Raw genomic sequence first — 20,347 nt, 5'->3', positions numbered from 1 at the left:
CGTGACACTGGGACTGCATACCATTGTCAAGGCTGCAAATTCCTTCCACACAAACTAAGATATGGACATCTGTATCCATATTAATATATCTGGATGTGTTTTGGGTTTTTTTTTTCTTGGTTTTGTTTTTGGAGAACATTTTGCCACTCCAACCTGTGTGGTGCTCTGTCTCATAATGGTAAAGAATCCTTTATAAAAGTCATAGATCCAAAGTTTCCACTAAATTGGATCAGGGCGCTCTTGTGCCAGTTTGTAGCAAATATCTTCATAATTTTGAGTAATTCTGTCCAACAAACAGACAACAAACTGAACCAACTGGATAATTGTAGGTGCCAACCATACTGGAAGCTACAGTTTCCCTGGAAAAACTCTACAGTCATGAAAATTGTAATTCGTGGAGACAATGGGTTAAAACAACTCTATAAAAGAGGAACAAAGTGGACGGTATTTAGTCAAAGGGTATTGCACAATATGCCTCCTTAACTCAAGCCACAGTCAGTGAAAAGAAGCACAAAACAGTGACTGAATCATCAACTCAGTTCAGTTCAATTTTATTTATACAGCGCCAAATCACAACAAGAGTCGCCTCTCAAGGCGCTTTATATTGTAAGGTAGACCCTACAATAATACATACAGAGAAAAACCCAACAATCATATGACCCCCTATGAGCAAGCACTTGGCAACAGTGGGGACGAAAAACTCCTTTTTAACAGGAAGAAACCTCCGGCAGAACCAGGCTCAGGGAGGGGCGGGGCCATCTGCCATTGGGGAGAGAGAACGAAGACAGAATAAAAGACGTGATGTGGAAGAGACCCAGAGATTAACACCAACTGTTTTTCAGAGGAAATGTGGCTGAATATGACTTTCTGGTTTAACTGGCCTTCAAGGCTCAGAGCATAACTCCTCATTATGGTTTTACCAGGCAGCACTGACAGGACATACATTTTTCATAAAAGGACAAAAATCAGTTTGAATGACCTCTTTGACCTCTCTAAGAAACCATTTTATTAACTTTCTCAAGCTTTGCATTTTAGCTCAGATCAGCTGTAAAATATTCCACGCTCAGGCCCGCTGTGGACCCTCAGCCACGGGTTGATTGGAGCTCATGGCCAGACTTTGAAACAATCCTCAAAAATGACCAGGTCACTGAGAGACACAGCTGAGATGAAACAGGATGACCTTACACTTCTAAGCAATTTTTGAGAAACTGAAATCAAATTTTAGAGCAGTGATTCCCTGGATTTACATCACTGCAAAGTCACTCTTCAATATTGTCACATCAATGCTTTTATAATAAAAGCAACACCTACACAAACAGAAAAAATATTGGCACAGAAAATAAAATCAAAATAATTGTGGTACTTAATTGCACATGTGAAGGGAAAATTAGAAAATTAGAGCTTTTACAGACAGAGTAATTAATGCCTCCCTCAACAATTTAAAAGACTGAAAAATTTACTCTTTACTGACACTTTCTACAATAAGCTGTGAAAGCACGATCACGCAGAGAATGCGTGTTTCACATGAGTTAGTGTGCTAAGCTGTTTTAAATGCAGTGCTGTACACTGGCAGCCTCAAGTGGTAAAAAAGAGGTAACTCACCAAAGTGAAGCCAGAGTCCAGGGAGTGACCTTATGGTCACTAACGCAACAGTCTAACATGTCTCATAAAGAAAGATCACAATGTCAAAACATTCAAAACAAGCCATGGCCAACGTGGGAGTCAACGCTTGTACTAATACGTGATAAATACACCGATCCAGCACGACATTATGTGTACTGGTTTGGTCCAGTCAAACAGACGAGCTATTATAGCTGAAACTGTGGAAAAAGTTGATGCTGATCCTGAGAGACAGGTGTCAGAACACAAAGTGTATCACAGTTTGTTGTGTATGTTATTGCATAGCCTCAAACTAGTCAGGGTGCCCATGCTGACCCTGTTCACCATCAAAAGCACAAACACTGAGCGCATGAGTATCAGAGCTGGACCGTGATGCAATGGAAGGAGGTGGCCTGACGTGATAAATCATGCTTTCTTTTACATTACATGGATAAAAGCAAGCCGGAGGAGGCAGTGTGATGCTTTGGGGAATGTTCTATGTCGACTAATTTCACATAATAAAGCTACAAGACAGAAACAGTTTTAATCTTCTCTGTTTCCCTTTGTTTAAAATGTACCTTGCCTCACAGCTCATATGGCCTCTAGTCTGACTTAAGGCCATTTAAAATGTTCACATTTTTTTATTTATCTATTTATTTTGCATAGTATGTTCTGAGATTAACAGTGAACCATTAAGAACGACTGGTACTTTGCAGGCTGCATGCAAAAGCAGAAAGTAATTATAGCATGAATACCGACATACATTAGAGCAGCCTCAGAACTGACCAGAGTTCAAACGATACAAAAATCTGTTGAAAGGCTGTTAGAGTTGATCAAAGTTATGCAGACTTGTGTAAAACATTTAGCACAATGAAAACAAAAAGAAAAAATATGACGATAATAACATGATAATGCAAAGGGAATTCCAAGAAATTGGATGGGATGCTTTATAAGATCTGCACATGGTACAAGGACACTCTCCTGATTTTATTTTGTGAAATAATCTGAATAAATGTGTACAGAAGAAGATACAGGACATACCCTCACAACAACACCTACAGCCAATTTAGAGCAGCCGGCAGGGGGAACCTGGATGAATCCAGCATCAGCTCAAGGGGAGCATCCAAACTCCATACAGAGTCACAGCTGAGCAGGAGTTTCAAACTCGGAACATTCTTTCTGTGAGGTGATGGTACAATGCTGCCAAAATAAACAATAGAGGTGGGTATTTTGCACAAAACAGTAATACAGAGGCTTAATGGGTGGTGTGTGAGTTAGCTTCAACCATTAAACATCCCCAAAAAATGTGGAGCGACTTGTAAGTTTTTTACTAAACGTGAATGAAAATGAGCGATCACAGAGGGTTCAATCTTAAGAGACTCTTAAGAAACAAATATCAGAAGCTTCTTAGTGGGACTGTAGTCACATGTAGGTCTGTGTAGCTTCTCAGTCATCCAGGTCACGGCAGACCTAGGAGCTTTAAAAAGAAGGTGACTGGACTTCTCTAAGTTTGTTGAAGAAGTTTCACCTCTCATGCAAGAGGCTTCTTCAGTTCTAAAGAATTAATTACATGTAAGTTTTCATATGATTATATTGTAAGTGCTAAAACGTTAACTTGAATAGAATCTGCTTAAATGAAATTTACTTGATTGTATAAATCAAGTTTATACTTAATGATTCATGATTTTAATAAAAAAAAAAAAACCTTTGATGTTATAAATTTCAGTTGCATTTTACTGAAACTCGTTGCTTTGTGCGTGCGTGTCTAGGTTGCTCTGTGGAGATTTATTCCTGTCATGCTCTTTACCTTCTTTTTACGATATCTGGCAGTTCAACATGAGCATCACTGGCGCACAGCTGGTGTTCTGTGGGCCTTGGTGGACTCATGCTTTTGCTGTGCTCCTTTTTTGCAATCATGAACTCAGAACAGGTGAAGATTGTCTCTTTTATTACACGACAAACAGCTCCTGAGGAGTAACGTGTGCGGACACACACGCACTCGGGGGCTTAATTCTCCGTGTTGGAACACAGCTCAGTTTCCGAGCCTCCTCCTATTGCGCGCTAAGCTCCGAGAAGGCGTGTCCAGTGACGTCTCCGAATGGGACAAACCTTAAACGTAGGATTTGGTGGGCTGGAGAGGGACTGAGTGGAAATATTATTGACACACCATCAAGGAAAAAGTTCGTGGAGGAATAACGCGGAGGAATAAGAGCCGAGGTGCACGTGCCGCGTAGTTTATAGTTTCACTTTTACGCTTTCGTTTATTGAGTGTTTGCGGCGACTTTGACGTTTAACCCAAAGAAGTAAAGCGGCAGACACAGCAGCTGATATGTTCCCGTGACAGGTTCGTGAAATGGAGAAAAGTAAGATGTGATTTCTTTTCCACTGAGATGAGCAGAGAGTGACCGCAGCGCGGAAGGGAGGAGTGAAACTGACCGGATCGTTCCCAGTGTAACAGGTGCATCTCTGCTCGGTTCAACAGTCAATTCTGATTGTGCTCTAACCGACCAACTTTACCGATCTCAGAGAGTTCATGGTTTGACTGACATGGGTAAAACTGCTGCGACAGACTTTCTGCCAATAAAGGCAAAAGGTTCAATTAAGCTTAAATTTACTGTGTAGGAGATGTGTAAGCATAAAATATCTCATTGTATTGCTCTCAACCATAAAATATGCTTTTGCAATTATGAGGCGTGCAGTGTGAGCAGAGTTGAAGAGAGACATGTGTAACATTTACTGTCACATTACAGTAAATGTAGTTTGCTCAGTTGTTAGGGAATTTTAAGAGGTAAGACTGACATTTTTCTGAAAAGGTTTGGTCTTTGGTTGCGGACTGTATTGGCTCACAGCACAGAGGTTGGTATAGATTACATAAAATAAAAAAAGTTGAATTAGGAGAAAAATCATACCACTTAACCTTTTGGGTTGCCATTAGTTTAATGTGGCTCTGATAGGAAGAAGCCAGGCTTTTTCACGCAGTCAGTGAAGAGAAGTTGAGACTTTTGTCATCACCAGCAAAAATGAAGGTTTTTTTTTGTTTTAATTTTCTAAAACTTTCCCAGACACATCAAATAATAAAAAGAGTGGAGCTGTAAAGGCTCCTGCTGATGTTTTGTGCCCAATTTCAGTATCTTATTCAATGAAATGTTTTAATTGCGATTCCTTGTATTTGTCAGAATTTGTATTCAACCCGTAAAGGACAAAAAAGTCAACAAAAGCCCCCAAAACAAAATAAAGGAAGCAGGTATATATATATATATACACAAAAAGGCAAAAATTAGTTAATATTTTTCATTAGATTTTGTCATTCTAGTTCCATCTTTTAAAAACTCCATTCTAAAGAGGATTCTGGTTTAATTTGTCCTTCTTCACAGTTGTACTGCATTCACTTTAAATCTTAAATCTTCCTCTGTGCAGCTAAAATGTATAGATTTAAAAAACAAACGGTGGTTGTGAATCAACCCAGTCACATTAGTTAATCAAACATCTCCTACATAAAATAAAGACATGTTCTTAGACTCATCCTGCAGATGCCTGATACGTGTGTGTGTGTGTGTGTGTGTGTTCTGAACCTTAAATGTGGCTTTGCTGTATTTTCAAGTTTCCCTTTTCTTAATCCTGTCCTCTCAGGAGCGTGCATTAAAGGCGTTCTTCCACGTCTTATTACAGCATTGCTGTGGTTTTTATGTGAGGATTTGCACTCTAATCTTTAGACGGCCCTGGCGATTAGTTTATCACATCAACAAAACTGACTATCTGCTTGTGTTCTTCAGGCCACACAGTGGATGTAAGCCTGGCAGCCTCCTCTCCGCAGCCTTGAGACTGCTCACGGTGTAATTATAATCTGGCTGTTACTGTAAATACCAGATTCCTTTTCCACTCGCGAATAACTTAGCTGTGTGGGAGATGAAAATATGCACGTGTGTGTGTGTGGAGGGGAGGATGGAGGGAAGTCCTGCCGTTACTAGAAATAAGATTTCAGGCTTGGTGTACATCCCCTTCCGATCTCCGGTTTTCATTCCCATTGAAAAGAATTCCACAGTTTGGCAACGAAAACTCTTCAAGGTCACTCTGCTCCCCCCAACCCCCACCTCCTCCCAATGCAGCCCACAGGTCGTCCGTCACCCGATATACACGAGAACACTATGTGACTAAAACATGGCACTAGTGAGCCCATAAGAGGTGTGCTGCAGTCTTCTCCCTGCAGGCAGGTGTAGCACCAGTAAGAGGACTGTGTGCCGTGCTTTGTAGTGCCACGGAGAGAAGAAGATCGGAGTGGGATCAAACTGCACATGTTCAGAATGCTCGATAATGATTCATTTCAGAAGGAAACTAGTTTCATTTGGCTTCTGATGTCTGTTAATCTGAAACTGGGCGTCAAACTCGTGTATTGAAAGTTGCAGACTGACAGGTTTTTTGCTTTTGTAACGTCGAATCCTTGATGGTTGTCCCGCCCTTCTCTCATGGGGTACACATGTTAACAGACGCTTTATAGATGCTGAATAAAGCCACTGCCTCGTGAAAGATATAAGTTTTGGAGTGTGCACTGTTTAAATATGCAGTGCAGTCTTCTTTAAATTAGTGCACGACTATGACCCAAATGCGTGTGGTGTATACATTTACAAAAGTTGTAACGTGACAATACAGTATTTTGCTTTACTTTTATTTTATACGTCTAAAACAGTGCTCTTCCTTGCTTTGGATTCTTCCTGTCCACAATCTGTTTCATGCTAAATACACACTGAAGAAAATTAGGCTGTCTGAAAGGATTAAGAATAACAACTGTTTTTTGTTGTTGTTGATCATCATAAATAAAATGCTGATGATTTTACATTTAGTCAGACTGATGAAACCTGTCAAAGATCCTTGCACTTTAAGGCTCACTCAGTGTGCTGGTCTATTACCCGCCCTCTCCTTGTGTTTGCTTCCTCTCCCTTTTCTCTGCTCTCTCTCCTTCCTCCTTCACTCATCCTCTCCCTCTCTCAGGTGTGGCAAGTGAGAGCGCTTAGTGATAACTTTGTCCTTTATTTGACGGAGGACTGGTGTTCTAGAATCTGGCGTCTTTATTAGGATTTACTTGTAATTTAGCTTTTCTTATTGTGTTGCTTTTGGGAGGGAAACAAGTCTTGTTGGCAATTTGAACCTTGGGCGTGGCATCCTCTTTATGGATGTACTTCGTAATGAACAGTGTTACTGCTGATGCTTTGATCATCAGCCGATCTGCTGGTGATTGCTTGTTGGCTTGTGGAGGCACTATCACGTGTTATTTTTTTATATATCAAAGAATGAAAGAATTTATTTATTAGCTGGGGTTTTAACTGACTTTAGGGTAATTTTTTTCTTGTTTTCTCTTTTTTCGCCATCTATTTTGGCACATTTTAGCTTTGATGAATGTTTGATGACATGCTTTGAGATATATTTCAGACTGAAGAACAGTACTGGTGGATATAAACCTGCATGTGTGTGTGTGTGTGTGTGTGTGTGTGTGTGGGTGCAGATTGTTTTAAATGTATTTATTATTTAATATATTTTATAGGTGGAAACTTACAGGAATTGTTGATTTGCCATTTAGAATTTTTATAGCTCGCCCAGGATTTCAAATGCATCCAGCTAAACTACATCTTGAAAAGGTGGATTATTTGATGATCTTATATTACAGATTATCTTAATTTGGCTCATAATCTTTCCATGAAAAAAAAATCTTAGCAGCCAGGAATAGCACAGTTCTCCCATCATATGAGCCATGCGAGTTGTCACTTCCAGTTAGAACTTGAATAGAAATCAAAGCAAAAGCAGGTTGCACAGATTTGTGAGTTGGCCCTTTTAGCATTTAGTTGAAGTGACCAGCATTGTATCCAGGCAACCATATGAAAAACCACTCATGTGATTACCTGACTTCAACTAAATCTGTGGGGAAAATTGTGAATCATAGTGTGATTCCATCCCAAAAAAGTAGCTTTGCTGATTTTTGGTGGAAATGTATGTGTTACCGTTATTAGAAGCAATTTGGCACCTTAAAATGGCACTGAACACAATGAATGGGTTTTGTTAGATGTCGGTACCTCAGGTAAAAAGTTTGACCTAATTCTGCAACAATCAAAGTAATGGTAAAGAATCCATATTTTGAAAAGGTTAACTTGTTAGTTGTTAGTTTACTACTTGTTAATTTTTAGCTGCTTCCCATTTACATTTAACAAAATAAGTATAATAAATTTAAGAGATTTTTTTTCATTTTATCAATTATTTAGATCATTCCTTTATGCCCTGTGAAGGTAAAATATATTTTAAAAACACTGGTATACAAAGGATTCAACAAACATCACAGGTCTTTCCTCCCCACTGCTGTCAGACTCCATAATAAAGACTTTAACTGATCAAGCACACACATCCATACATGTGCAATAATACTAAGTGCAATAATCCTTTCTGTCATCGTTGTATTTTTACTCAGTTGTATATAGTATTTGTATTTGTATTCTATTTTTATCTTATTGTATATTTATTTTATTTTATTCTACTGTATATAGTAGGGCTGAACGATTATGGAAAATAATCTAATTGCGATTTTTTGCCCCAATATTGCGATTGCGATGCGATATGCGATTATTTTTTAAGGTATTTGTCTTCTGTATTATTAAACAAAGACAAGCAATACATCATATAGTATGGCCAATACTATATTACATTAATTTTAAACTGTTCTTTCCTGGAAGACAGACCTCTGTTATGATGACATGAGGTGATGCATGAATTGATGACTGACATTTTTATTTAACTTCTTCAATCACAACAGTATATTTGAACATACACAATAGTTTATTTTTAGCTTACAAACATCTGAGCATAAAGTGCTGACAAGGAACCCTGGTGTAAACATTAAAATGAAAGTCAGTACAATGTGCAGATTGCAGAAATATACATAAAAAAAATCAGTGGCTTTACCACACTCAGTTTTTCGACATCTGTGAACTACTAGACAGTCATTCAATTAAAAAATAATATTAAATAAATAAAACTAATAAATAAAAAATACACACATCTTACTGATCTCTGCAGTCAGTAACATTACACATAAAGTGCAAACATAATAGCAATTGTATAAACACACACACAAACACGCCTTTAAAGTTTAAAGGCGTGAAATTGGACGGTCTAGTTCTGATTAGCGTCACCGCTGTCTCGGTGGAGTTTAATAAACTCGGCCGTCTGCTTCTTGCTATCTAAAATATAACCAGACACTGGTGTAAATTCTCGACTGTCTCATACTTCTGTTTAATAAGTTTTCTGTTTGACGTTTAGTCAGCTGTGTGAAAACCAAGGAGGAACCCACCCGGGGGATTAATAAAGTTTTATTTTATCTAATCTAATAACTTTAATCTCAGCCAAACCGATTTACTCACGAACAAACAAAACACTGAAAAAAGCCCAACAATAACATTTTTAGGTTGTCTAAGTGACTTATATATTACGTTTAACCCGAGCAGCGAAACTCCGCGGTGATCTGAAAATGATGTGCCGGGACTTGTGCCGTTCTCGGCCGCATCAGTAACCCTCGAGCTCCCGGCTAGCTGTCGAGCTGGTGGGTAGCAGACGCCTCTGAAAACGTCGAAGCACTTTTGCAAATATGGGATATCTTGATAAACCGAGCAGATATTTGATGTTTACACAACTACTTTCTCGCCTGAAAATATGTTAAAAGTTTATTTTGTGACCCAGAAAGATTAGTATGAGTAATTTTAAAACTTAGTAGCTGCCGCCATTGCTGGAAACTGGAGTTTGGCTGGGCCGCGCTATGAATTCTGGGATATGGTAGTAATTTGGACAGCCTTCGGCACGTCGCTGTGACGTAATCAGTCTACAAATGCGGCCTCAGGAGGATGCAGCCCATCAATTGTATAATATAATCGCAGTATAATCGCAGCCTTTGCGGTTAGAAAATTGCACTTGATCATGTCGCGATATTATCGCAAATGCGATATATCGTTCAGCCCTAGTATATAGTATTTTATTTTATTCTATTCTGTACAGTTGTGTACTGTATTTATTCTTACTGTATTCTAATTTTTGCCTCATAACTTTTGCACTGTCCACTTCCTGCTGTGACAAAACAAATTTCCCACGTGTGGGACTAATAAAGGTTATCTTATCTTATCTTATCTTATCTTATCTTATCTTATCTTATCTTATCTTATCTTAATACATCTAAATAATTTCATTACTATAGAAGAAGAGTGTTATGGAAGCCTTATAAACTTTGGGTAAAGTGTGGTATAAAAACAAAAATTAAACAAAGATATTAAACACAGAGTGCTGACTTTGAAAGAAAGAAAGACTGGCTGCCACAAAACAAGTAGCACGTTTGAATAAATTATTGTTGTTATATTATTATTGTTAAAGTTTATCATCTTGGGCGTATTTGCCTGCAGCCGGCATCTAAAGTTCAAAACTGCTCTCCTTCACTTTGCAGTTCAGGCTACAAACAGCTGCTGACGCCTGAAACTGTCTCATTCGGCTCTGCTGTGGATTTAATTCAGTTTGCTCGGATTGGTTCTTGTCACTCTGGACTCTCTGTCTGACTCTTTAATACATATATTTGTATCTGAGTGTTGATGTTTTTTGACAACCTGACTTGGAGTAGGTGTATCTGATGACTTATGGTCATGCACTGGTGCGTGCGTTTATGACTTATTGTGCTGTTACTGGTGCTGCTGAGTGCTGCATTATTTTCACAGTTCACATTTGTAATGATTTCCGTTGAATTTGTGTGGTAAATGTAATCAGAAAAGTTATTGGTAATGTTATCTCAGATATTTTAATCACATGGATACATCCATGTGCAGTTTTGCTTAATTAAAAAGAGAACTTCACAGTGTTTTCTAAAATTATCTTACATTTCCAGCCAATTATCAGCGTCCTTAGCTACTTTGACTATCCATTACGTTGGAGATCAGTGACCCTGATGTTCAGAAATATCTTTTAGTTTATACAGTTAAACAGCTGCCATTTATATTCTTTTGTGTTGCCTCTAAAGACTATACAGTGGACACAATGTTAAAGTGGAAGGGGCCCTATTGCGCTCATTTCTGATTTTCTATATTTTTATTATTTGATTCTACTAGTTTTGCATGATTCACAACTGCAAATAATCCTCATGTAATTAAGATGAGCACTGATGTAGCCCTCTCAATGCTATTTCATTCCTCTCCCTTTTATGCCAGCTTTCTCCTGATTGGCTGCCCCTTGCAAGTAAAAGATGTGGCCAGCAGGTGAGTGGGGCTTCTTTGATGTGTTAGTTTTTAAGTTATTTCTGCTCCACAAATCAGGTGATTGCTCCTGGATAAACCAGTTATCCAGTTTAGGAATCAGTTACTTTTCCATATAGAGTCAGGTGTGTATTTACTTGAGTTTTCTTTGTGTTGTATTACAATTTGTGTAACAAAAACGCAAATACTTTTACACAAAACTGTAGACCAGACTTAAATATTGGCAACCAACTTTATTTATGGTAATTTTCTATTATCAGAGGATGAATGAATGAGTATCAGAGGCACATAACTGTCCTCTACTATGTAAATATATATATTTTTTCAAAGAGGCTAGTTAGCATATACTTACTTCAGAAGATGATCCACCAGGATAGCCCTATTTTTTCTGTGTACCGCCTGCTTGTTTGCTTAGCAGATACACTTGTACATGTTAACAGGATAACTTGTCCACTATTAGCAGATAAACTTGTTTAAAATCATGTAACCATAATCATATGTTAACACAAACTGAATACTATAGATAGTTTGTTGATTTTCTCTTTGCTTTTTAATCAAGAGGCCATGAGCTAACCACTTTATTTAAAAAAAACAAGTCAGTGTCATTTAGGGTAATGCATGAATGCACCGGTCTCTTAGATCTTTTCTGGTAGCTTTTGAATTCAGCTTACAATTACCGATACCCTGTGTGCACATGTGACATGATCCATGCATATCAGGGGTTTCGTTCACACGTACTACATTTTTAAAGTGAAAAAGATTATATTTGTTAGGTTGATATTAAACATTTTTGCATTAAATGATCACTGTTTGCTCAGGTTAGGAAATGCACATTTGTAAATTATTTTACATGTTCAAATTAGCCAAATTATGCAGATTGCCAACTCTGCTCTCACTAGATCTTATTCATCTACTTAGTTACTTTCTTAACCAAATTTTGCCTCTAGTGACCTTTATTTCTCAATTTTGTGAAGACTCGTCAGAAACTAAAGTTGTAAAATGATACTGCAGTGAATACCTTTGATAGGTTACCAGACTCAGTTCTTGCTCATGGAAAATAACTTCTGTCTGTCATCGTGGCCTCTGTAAATCAGTTTAAAATGTATGTCAAAGTGTAAAGTGCTGTGCAAAAGTCTTGACCCACATGTAATTTCTCTATTTTTTGCTCCCAAGGAACCAGACTTGAGATTTAAAACAAAAAAAGTGGTTTTGAGCTGTAGTTCTCCAGGCTTTCTGAAGGTCTTTCAAGTTTTTCTTTGGGCATTGGCTGCTTTTCCACTCATTTACAGGCCAATCCTTGTAGCTGACTATTTTTAGAGGAATAATCATGAAAGGCACCTGTCTCAAGGGATGAACCAGCATTGTGTGTACACATAACAGATGGCTTAGCAAGGAGCCAATTCAAAACTGTATCTTTTGCAGTCTTTTGCTACCAGCCAGCAATAAAACCGTATAATTTATTCTCATTTCTATTTTTAGATAGATAAACAGAGTTTGACTGGCATCAAATGGAATCTTTCCACAAACGAGGTGATTTTGAGCTCAACTAGGAGAACCTAGTCAACTATTACTTATGTACTCCACAAATCTGGCTTTTATGGAAGAATGGCAGCTTGAATACATCATCCCGACTGTGAAGCATGGTGGTGGTAGCGTCATGATGCAGTGGTGCCTTTTTTCAACAGGAACAGGATAGCTGGTCAGAGTTGATGGGAAGATGGATGGTGCTAAATACAGGTCAATCCTGTAAGAAGTCATGTTAGAGGCTGCAAAAGACTTGAGACTGTGATGGGGGTTCCCCTTAATCACAGTATACTCACATGTCCCTGTTAAAATGCAAAAGAATCTGTGGCAAGCCTTTTAAATTGGTGTTCATAAATGCCCTCCATCCAATCTGACTGAACTGAAGCTATTGTTCATAGAAGAATGGGCAAAAATTGAAGTCTGAATGTGCAAAGGTGGTAGAGACATGCCCATGGTAACTGCAGTGACAGGTGGTTTGGTATGGTTTTGACTCAGGAGGACTGAATACAAACGCACTTCACACTTTTCAGACTTTTATTTATAACGAATTTTGAGCATCATGTATGACATCACTTCCACTTTACAATTACAGTATGCACTACTTTGTGTTGGTCTGTCGTATAAATTTAAAATAACATTTAAGTTTGTAGTTGTAACAGGACAAAATGTGGAAAAGTTTAAGGGTTGTGAATACTTTTTCAAGGCACTGTATCTACTGCAGACGAATAGTGTCTGAAGATCATGTCCTTAAGAAAAAAAGGATTCTCTTTAATTCAACTCAATTCAATTTTATTTATATAGCAGTCACAACTGTTGCCACTAGGGATGGGTACCGGTGTCCGGTGCCATCATAAACGGTAGTAACCAGACCGAAAAGCAGCGCACATTTCAGTGCTTTATTTTGGTGCTTTTTTTTCCTGAGCTGTGATACACTTCTAGCCAATCATTTTACGTTTCCGAGGATAGTAGGCGGGTCCAGGTACGTACGTTCCTTTAGAGCAGAGCTACAGATTAAAAATGCCCAAGGCGAAGCGGTCAAAGTCTGGCTGTACTTCACAGCAAAATATGCAAACTCAGCAGCCTGCAACAAGTGCTTTAAGGTGATACTGTGCAAAGGAGGTAACAACTCAAATCCGATGAAACACCTGACGACGCATAGCGTTGTTTTTTTTTTAAAGCCGAGAAATGCGCCGTATTTGATGGCAGCAGCAGCCGTTCTTCTCTGCGTGAGTAGCTTTATGTTGTTCGTGTGTAATTTACGTTGAGTAGGCTAACCACGTTATTACATTAATGCATGTAAGGTGAACTAGCAAACATCATCATAGCTACATGCAGCTGTCTTCTTGTTTGATGGCAGATACTCCCTTCACCCTGGCCAAAAAGGCTAAAATGACCAAAGAAAAAGAGGGAAACAGCTAAACATGAGAGGTTTTTGGACAAAGTTTGTATTTTTTCCATTGTTTAAGCACTGCTTCCAGCCAAGAGTGATACCATATATGCCCCATAGCTGCAGAAAAGGCTAACATTGTTATCTTTTTACAAAAAACCAGCTGAATATGAGAGGTTTTTGGACCAATTTTGTGTTCTCCATTCTTTAAGCACCGGTTTGAGCACCGGCACCGTTTCAAAAGTACCGATTTGGCACCGGTATCGGATAAAACCTAAACGATACCCATCCCTAGTTGCCACAAGGTTCACTTCACTTCAATTCAATTTTCAATTTATTTTTTTTATACAGCACAAAATTACAACAGTCACCTCAACCTCTTGCAAAATCAGGCTCGTGGAGGAGCAGCCACGACTGTTTGGGGAGGAGGAAACAGGACAATAGACACGCTGCGGAAGAGAGCCAGAGATTAATAATAGCTAATGATTAAATGCAGACGGGAGTATAAACACATAGAGAGTGAAAAGAGGAGCATGAAGAAGAATGGTTCATTGCGTCATGGGAAACCCAGCAGCCTAGGCTTATTGCAATGGAATTAGGGGCAGAGAGACAGGACAAAAGGCAAACTATGGAAGAAAGCCTGAGTTTAATAATTGCTTATGGTACGTTACGTTATGGTACGTTAGTGGTGCAACGGCTCAAAAATCTCGTGGTGACAAAATTTTAACATTTACTTATTAACTTATTTAAGTATTTTTGCCTTTTAAAAAACTCAACTATAATTGCTTATGGTATACTCAACTCAAGACTCATTCCACGCAATTATATAAAAACAAATTAAGGTAAAATATAGGGCAGTACAGGGCTTTGTATCTACCACTCCGTAGCTTTCCGTTTCCCTGGAGGTCCACCCGTTTGTAGTTGGGCAACAGAAGATGACTGGGACAGTTCAGCCATAACTTTAAACTTTTCCTGCTCATACATGCTTGGAACGATCTTGCGGGATATCATAGCGTGTCTCAAGCACGTTCATCATAGATTAAACCCCTTGTTTTGCACAACGGAATACGGCCTCCCGTCTGCAGCTAAACACCCCAGTAGCTTTTGTAATAGCTTTAGCCCGGGCGGACTGGGCAGCAAAGGGCTGCTTAAATACTGCAAACTCCTCTACTCCTCCACTTGGACCGCTAGCGCTGGCCATAACTATCGCTTGACAGACCCACCAGATTCCTTTTTCGAATCTTTGGATCATGTGCGTGCCGAACCGTGGAGTGGGATCGGTTCGGATTACGGATCATTCGTGATCCGTTGCACCACTAGTATACATCAGGTCCTTCAGTTGATCCTTCTACTGTTCTACAAAGTCTCATCAAAACTTGTCTCAATGGAAGGCCATTCTTAAGGAAGGGAACTGGACTAACAAACGTTTGCAACAGAACTTTGAAGTTTTTGCTCAGATTGTCTCGCCGTGGAGGTCAAGAGAGGTCACTGAGTGTAGTCATCTATAAAACATGATGTAGGCTGTGTCATGGTTTGGTGCTGGATTTTAGTTGTGTTGGAGATCCTGATGGAATTTACGGACTGATGGAAATATGAACCTGCGAATGCAACAAAGTACAGTCAAAAGCACAGATTCGACATACAATACCATTTGGAAAGTATCTCATTGTCAACTACTCCATTTTTCTGCTTGACAATGATTTCGAACACTCCCAATACAATATAAGTAAACCAGGATAGAAAAACACACAACTGAACACTCTCAGCCAGGGACTAGGCCTCCTCAGAGCTCAGACCTCAATGTTATCAAAGCAGTTTATGATCATCTTGAAAGAAAACAGACAGCAATAAAAATCCAAAGAAGAGCTTTGGAATGTTCTTAAAGAAGCCTGGAGAACTATTCCTGAAGACTTCTTAAAGAAATGTCAAGAAAGCTCCTCCAAGGTTCAGGCTGTGTTGAAGAATAAAGGTGATCATACCACATGTTAACTTTCAAGCTTGTTAGAATTGCACAAAGTCTGTTTTTGCCGTATATACTGTATTTCCATGTATGTCACATTTCAATAAATTTCCTATTTTGACTAAAAAGTGTGCAAGCCTTGAGGGCTGGCTGAAGGCACAATACTGTACGTTATCTTAAAATCTATATACTCTTTCCCAGTACTGCATTTTGATACTGTTCTCTGTTAGGCAAAAAACTCTATGGTGGTAACCTATTAGGCAAGTAATAGGTCAAGATCACCTCTAGATGGTCAGGAACCAGCAGCTTCACCAGCTTCTCTTCTTGTGATCAGGACAATTTTTTAGTTGCGTAGCAATTCTCCCTTGAGCCCAAATGATGCTTGATGTTCTGGGCTTATATTTAGAGAGAACAGGTGTCACTGGAAGCAACAACAAAATATAAATATTAGAGGATCAGTTATTTATTTTGACTGTCTGATTCATAGACAAAAACGATGGATGTAGCTTCCTGGTTGGAAAAATTAGGCCACTGCAGGAATACTTTAACCTGCGTCTTAAGGCCACCAGATGTTGGCAACCACCTAATGACCAAGTCATTTCCTAATGAGTTTGTTTATGGTCTGACTGAAGGTACAGTCAGAAATAAGTCACATAATTGGTCAGTGAATATAGCTAGCAGTTCCAGGAAGTGGTAAACTCACTGACAAGGTTATCGTGAATAATTATTTGATATAAGAATTTTTATAATTAATTTATAACAGTAGGAAAAACCATAAAGGTGCAATTAGCTATAAAGACTTAACACCACTTTTTGCACCACTTTTAATTTTTTTCCTGCTCTTGAGCTTCACATTTATTTGAGGCTAATAATTAATGAAAATAACAACAACAAAAGAATTACAGAGAGTTCAGCAACAGCTCCTATCATCCTCAACTTTCTTTACCCCTGCTTGTTTCTGTTTTTGGCAAATAAACCTTGCTGGGACAGCAGGTGTGAAATCCTCTCTCGTCGTTGTGTCTAAGTAGAAAAATGTAGCCTATAGGTCTAGTCATGTACTACTGACTTGTGACACAGTAAGCATAGATGGGCCAGTTGTCCCAGCTTTGTAGCTTAGTACTCGCAGTACTAATCCGTTCATCAATTTCCCATTTCCCTCCACTTATCCCATTCCGGGTCGTGGTGAGGCTGGAGTCTATCCCAGGGTACACCCTGGACAGGTCCTCAGTTTGTCACAGGTTTAACTACAGGCACTTTAGAATCACGAGTTAAGCTATGAAGCACGTCTCTGAAATGATCACATACTTACGTATCAAATTTTAGCACTTGGTGTTAACTGATTTAACACCATCCCTGAGGTATTTTTTGCTACTTTTACACTTAAATTTGATGCTTAAAAGGTTCAGAAGAAAAATGGAATGCCTTTCACAGGACGTGGCATATTTCTCTGGAGAACTCTGCTACAGTAAATGGGCCAAACCCATCTGGCAGGTAGATGGAGTGGCAGCAGTGACAGGTGACAGCTAAAATGACTCCACATCCCGACACTGTAATCAGTCTGTCCGTTCTGCCGTAGCCTCTCTGTTTCGACTTCTCTGCAAACCAGAAGCAGAAACTTCCTCCTGCTACTCCTGCATGCATGTAATCTGTCAACCTCTTTAATTCGGCGGGCCTCTTGTCCTCCAGCAGCTCCTTGTCGGCTTTGTGGGATTGAGAGAATGGAGGGATAGAGGCTGCCTAATAGTTTTGCCGGGAGCCTTTGTGTTCCGGTATGTGTTACTGGCTGGGAGCCTTTTTCTGACAGGGGGAGCTTCTTTATACAAGAGGAATAAACAAGTTTTTAATATACTGCCTAAAGAAGGACATAGTTTAATCCATTTGTGGTCAGGTCTCATGATTTTTTTGTTTAAAGTATAACAGCAATGCACCCCCTACTTTTCACAGATTGTCAGAAGTGTTTGGGGTTTTTGATTCTGCGACAAAGATGTTTTTGTTGGTGGGGATAAACCGACTTTGGCCACATTTGGAGGCTGGTAGATGAGTTTAGGTTACATGCTGCACCTTTTCAAAAATGAAGTCCAGTATTGAGCTTTAGAATGAACTGTGCCATATGCAACATTTAGCTGGGTATTTATTTATAAAAGTTTATTTTAACTCGGGAATTTTTTCTCTTTAAAGTTTAGACGGTATGTAACTGATTTACTGGCTGGTTATGCAGTGACAATAAGCTTGAAGCAGCGACACACTCCCAAACTTTTAAGTCCACCGGACAATGCATGGTGTCACTGTCCTCTGCCTCTTTCATTTTGCATTAAGGAAACTTTGGTTTTGTCAAAGGTTGTTTCTAACCAAGCGGCCGTATGCGCATGTATTAAATAAAAGATGCCCATTTAGGTGAATATAGACTTCTACATCATGCTTTTTATTTTCTGTTTTTACTACCCAAAACAACTGATATTATGAGTAACCACTTAACTAAAAAAGATATTTTTTAGTCTGTGTTTTTCCCTTAAAGTTTGGTCCTACAGGGTCTAGATGTTAAAAAAATGCCTTCATTACTTGACTGATAAAAAATTATGATACTTAATGTTTTCTCTTTTTTTCTGTTTTAGTAGTAAGAGTGAAAAGTAGAAAAAGACCAGCATCTTCTTAAAAGACTAAAACATTTTAACAATTTTAGCTTTTATGAAAATTTGAGCAAAATAAAGGCAAAGCCGTCCTGATTGTTCAATAGCCCGGTTCTTAATTATATGTAAATGAAAGGAAGCAGTGGAATTAAACACTGGGTCCTTTGACCCCTTGTTGCCTGACTGGTGGTTTACCATGGAAAGCTGCCATGAGCACCAGTGTGTCCAAAGCTCAAACTTGAGCACAACATTCTGACAGAAGAGCTTTATTCATAGTAAAAGCCTGAGTGTTGAGCCACACAGCTCTAGGAATTAAGTGAGTTGTTTATACTCTTTTTTTATGTCTTTTAAATTAAGTGTGAAGTCATTTAGTTAGAACATTTGGCTTTTTTTTTTTTTTTTGAGAAATACTGAAAAGTTGCAATCAATTAGAGCACAGCAGTGTGTTTAAATTTGGCAAGTCTGAGAAAATATTCAGATGTGAAATGTCAGGCAGAGTGTTGGCAGTTAGCTTTACTATAATTGTGAATCTTCTGTTTGGTCTCTGTAGCAGTTTAATTTTCTTTTCCATTCCTGCTGCTTGTTCCATAAACTTTGATCTGGTCGTGCTTAGCTCTTGCAAGTCGTATTTCATGGATGCAATAACGCTTTAATTATGCATATGAGTAAACTGCACTACAAATCTAACAAAAGAATTCTCAAAATTCCTTGCAAGTAGCACCAAACGTTCTTTAAGTACTGCACGTGCTATCAAGCTGCTTGGTGTTGGTGAAAATATGTGCGGATATTTGTGCTAAAACACAAAATCACTTTATAACAGCAAACATGTCCTACAATGCTGAGTTTGTCCTCCAAGGCAGTTAAGTCATAGGAGGAGTTGCAGTTGACAGAAGGCAGATGACCCAGCTGCAGTCCCAACAGCAACACTCAAGTCATTTCTGGGTCACTAGTGGGCAGAAGAACTCAGTAGCGAGCCCACAAAAGCACGTAGGACTAATACATTTTGGCACCGTGTTAGCAAAAAGTTGCCAGATGTACATGTCATGTACATTCCACTCCTGACAACCAGTGTTGGTCAATTTACTTGAAAAAGGTATTAGTTACTAATTACTGATTACTTTTCCAAGAAAGTAAGTACTTTAGTGATTACTTATTTTCAAAAGTAATTAGTTACTTATTTTTTAAAAAGAACCTGAATACATAAAGCAACAGACCTTTCAGCCCAATTCTATTTTTTTATGCATAATCCATCATATAAAACTGAATAAATTTAAAGCTTGTTTTATTAGTTTTAATCTTTAAACTTGATGCACATTGCATCAAGCAAAAAATTTAATTATATGCAACAGTCTTTGACTTGAAGAAATTTGTTTAACATTTAAACCTATTTTCTGCATATTCCAGCATATAAAATGTAATAATTTTTGTGTTTACACTCACTCTTTCAAATAGATGCAATGAAAACACAGCAAAGGATAAATAAAATCAAAGATTCAGCTGCACTAGGTCCTGTTCCTCTTAAATCTGTTGTCACCTGTTTAGCAGGAGTGGGGCCGGTGGAGGTTTGCCCAGTGCCGCAGCAGTCATGTCAGTTGGGGGATCTGTGGGTTTCTCTGTGAATTTCACATTCCCGTGCCGGCGTGCTAGGTGCTTGCTCAGGTTTGAAGTTCAATTTTTTGCTGTAGAAAGAAGTTTTCTTCCCACACAGTGTGTGAGTGTACAGCGCACACTAATGTTTTTGTCACTTTTTACAGAATCAAACTCAAAGTAATGTCAGTTCAGTACTTCCACGCTTTAAACGCTGCATGGTTGTACTCTCTCCCACACTCCATATTATCCATTATTGGTCTGCACACATCTGTTGCTGCCACGGACGTTGGCAGCTCATACGTCACTGTCATGAGACACTCACAAAATCACGGTTTAGTAACGCAGTAACGCAGCGTGCTTACGGGAAAGTAACAGTAATCGAATTACTTTTTTGCAA

General features: G+C 38.7%; 1 protein-coding gene across 4 annotated transcripts in view; it reads left to right on the top strand.

The window, feature by feature from the left end:
• The first annotated feature begins 3,743 nt into the window (after positions 1–3,743).
• The window catches only part of esr2b (estrogen receptor 2b), a 73,903-nt gene continuing 57,299 nt past the window's right edge, over positions 3,744–20,347 (top strand). Inside the window, exons 1-2 of one of the 4 annotated variants that reach the window (XM_085392064.1) lie at positions 3,744–3,943; positions 10,818–10,865. The gene's annotated coding sequence lies outside the window, so the exon portion shown is untranslated. Of the gene's footprint in view, positions 4,058–10,817; positions 10,866–18,602; positions 18,677–20,347 lie in introns of those variants that run through there. The other 3 variants (XM_085392063.1, XM_085392062.1, XM_085392065.1) reach the window with 3 other exon arrangements.

The sequence above is a fragment of the Rhamphochromis longiceps genome, linkage group LG19, assembly GCF_057381845.1.
Source record: "Rhamphochromis longiceps isolate RC_006_pf linkage group LG19, R_longiceps_female_GT1.1, whole genome shotgun sequence".
NCBI classification, from domain to species: Eukaryota; Metazoa; Chordata; class Actinopteri; order Cichliformes; family Cichlidae; genus Rhamphochromis; species Rhamphochromis longiceps.
The sequence above is the reverse complement of the archived record's forward strand: the minus strand, read 5'-3'. Positions and strand labels throughout refer to the sequence as shown.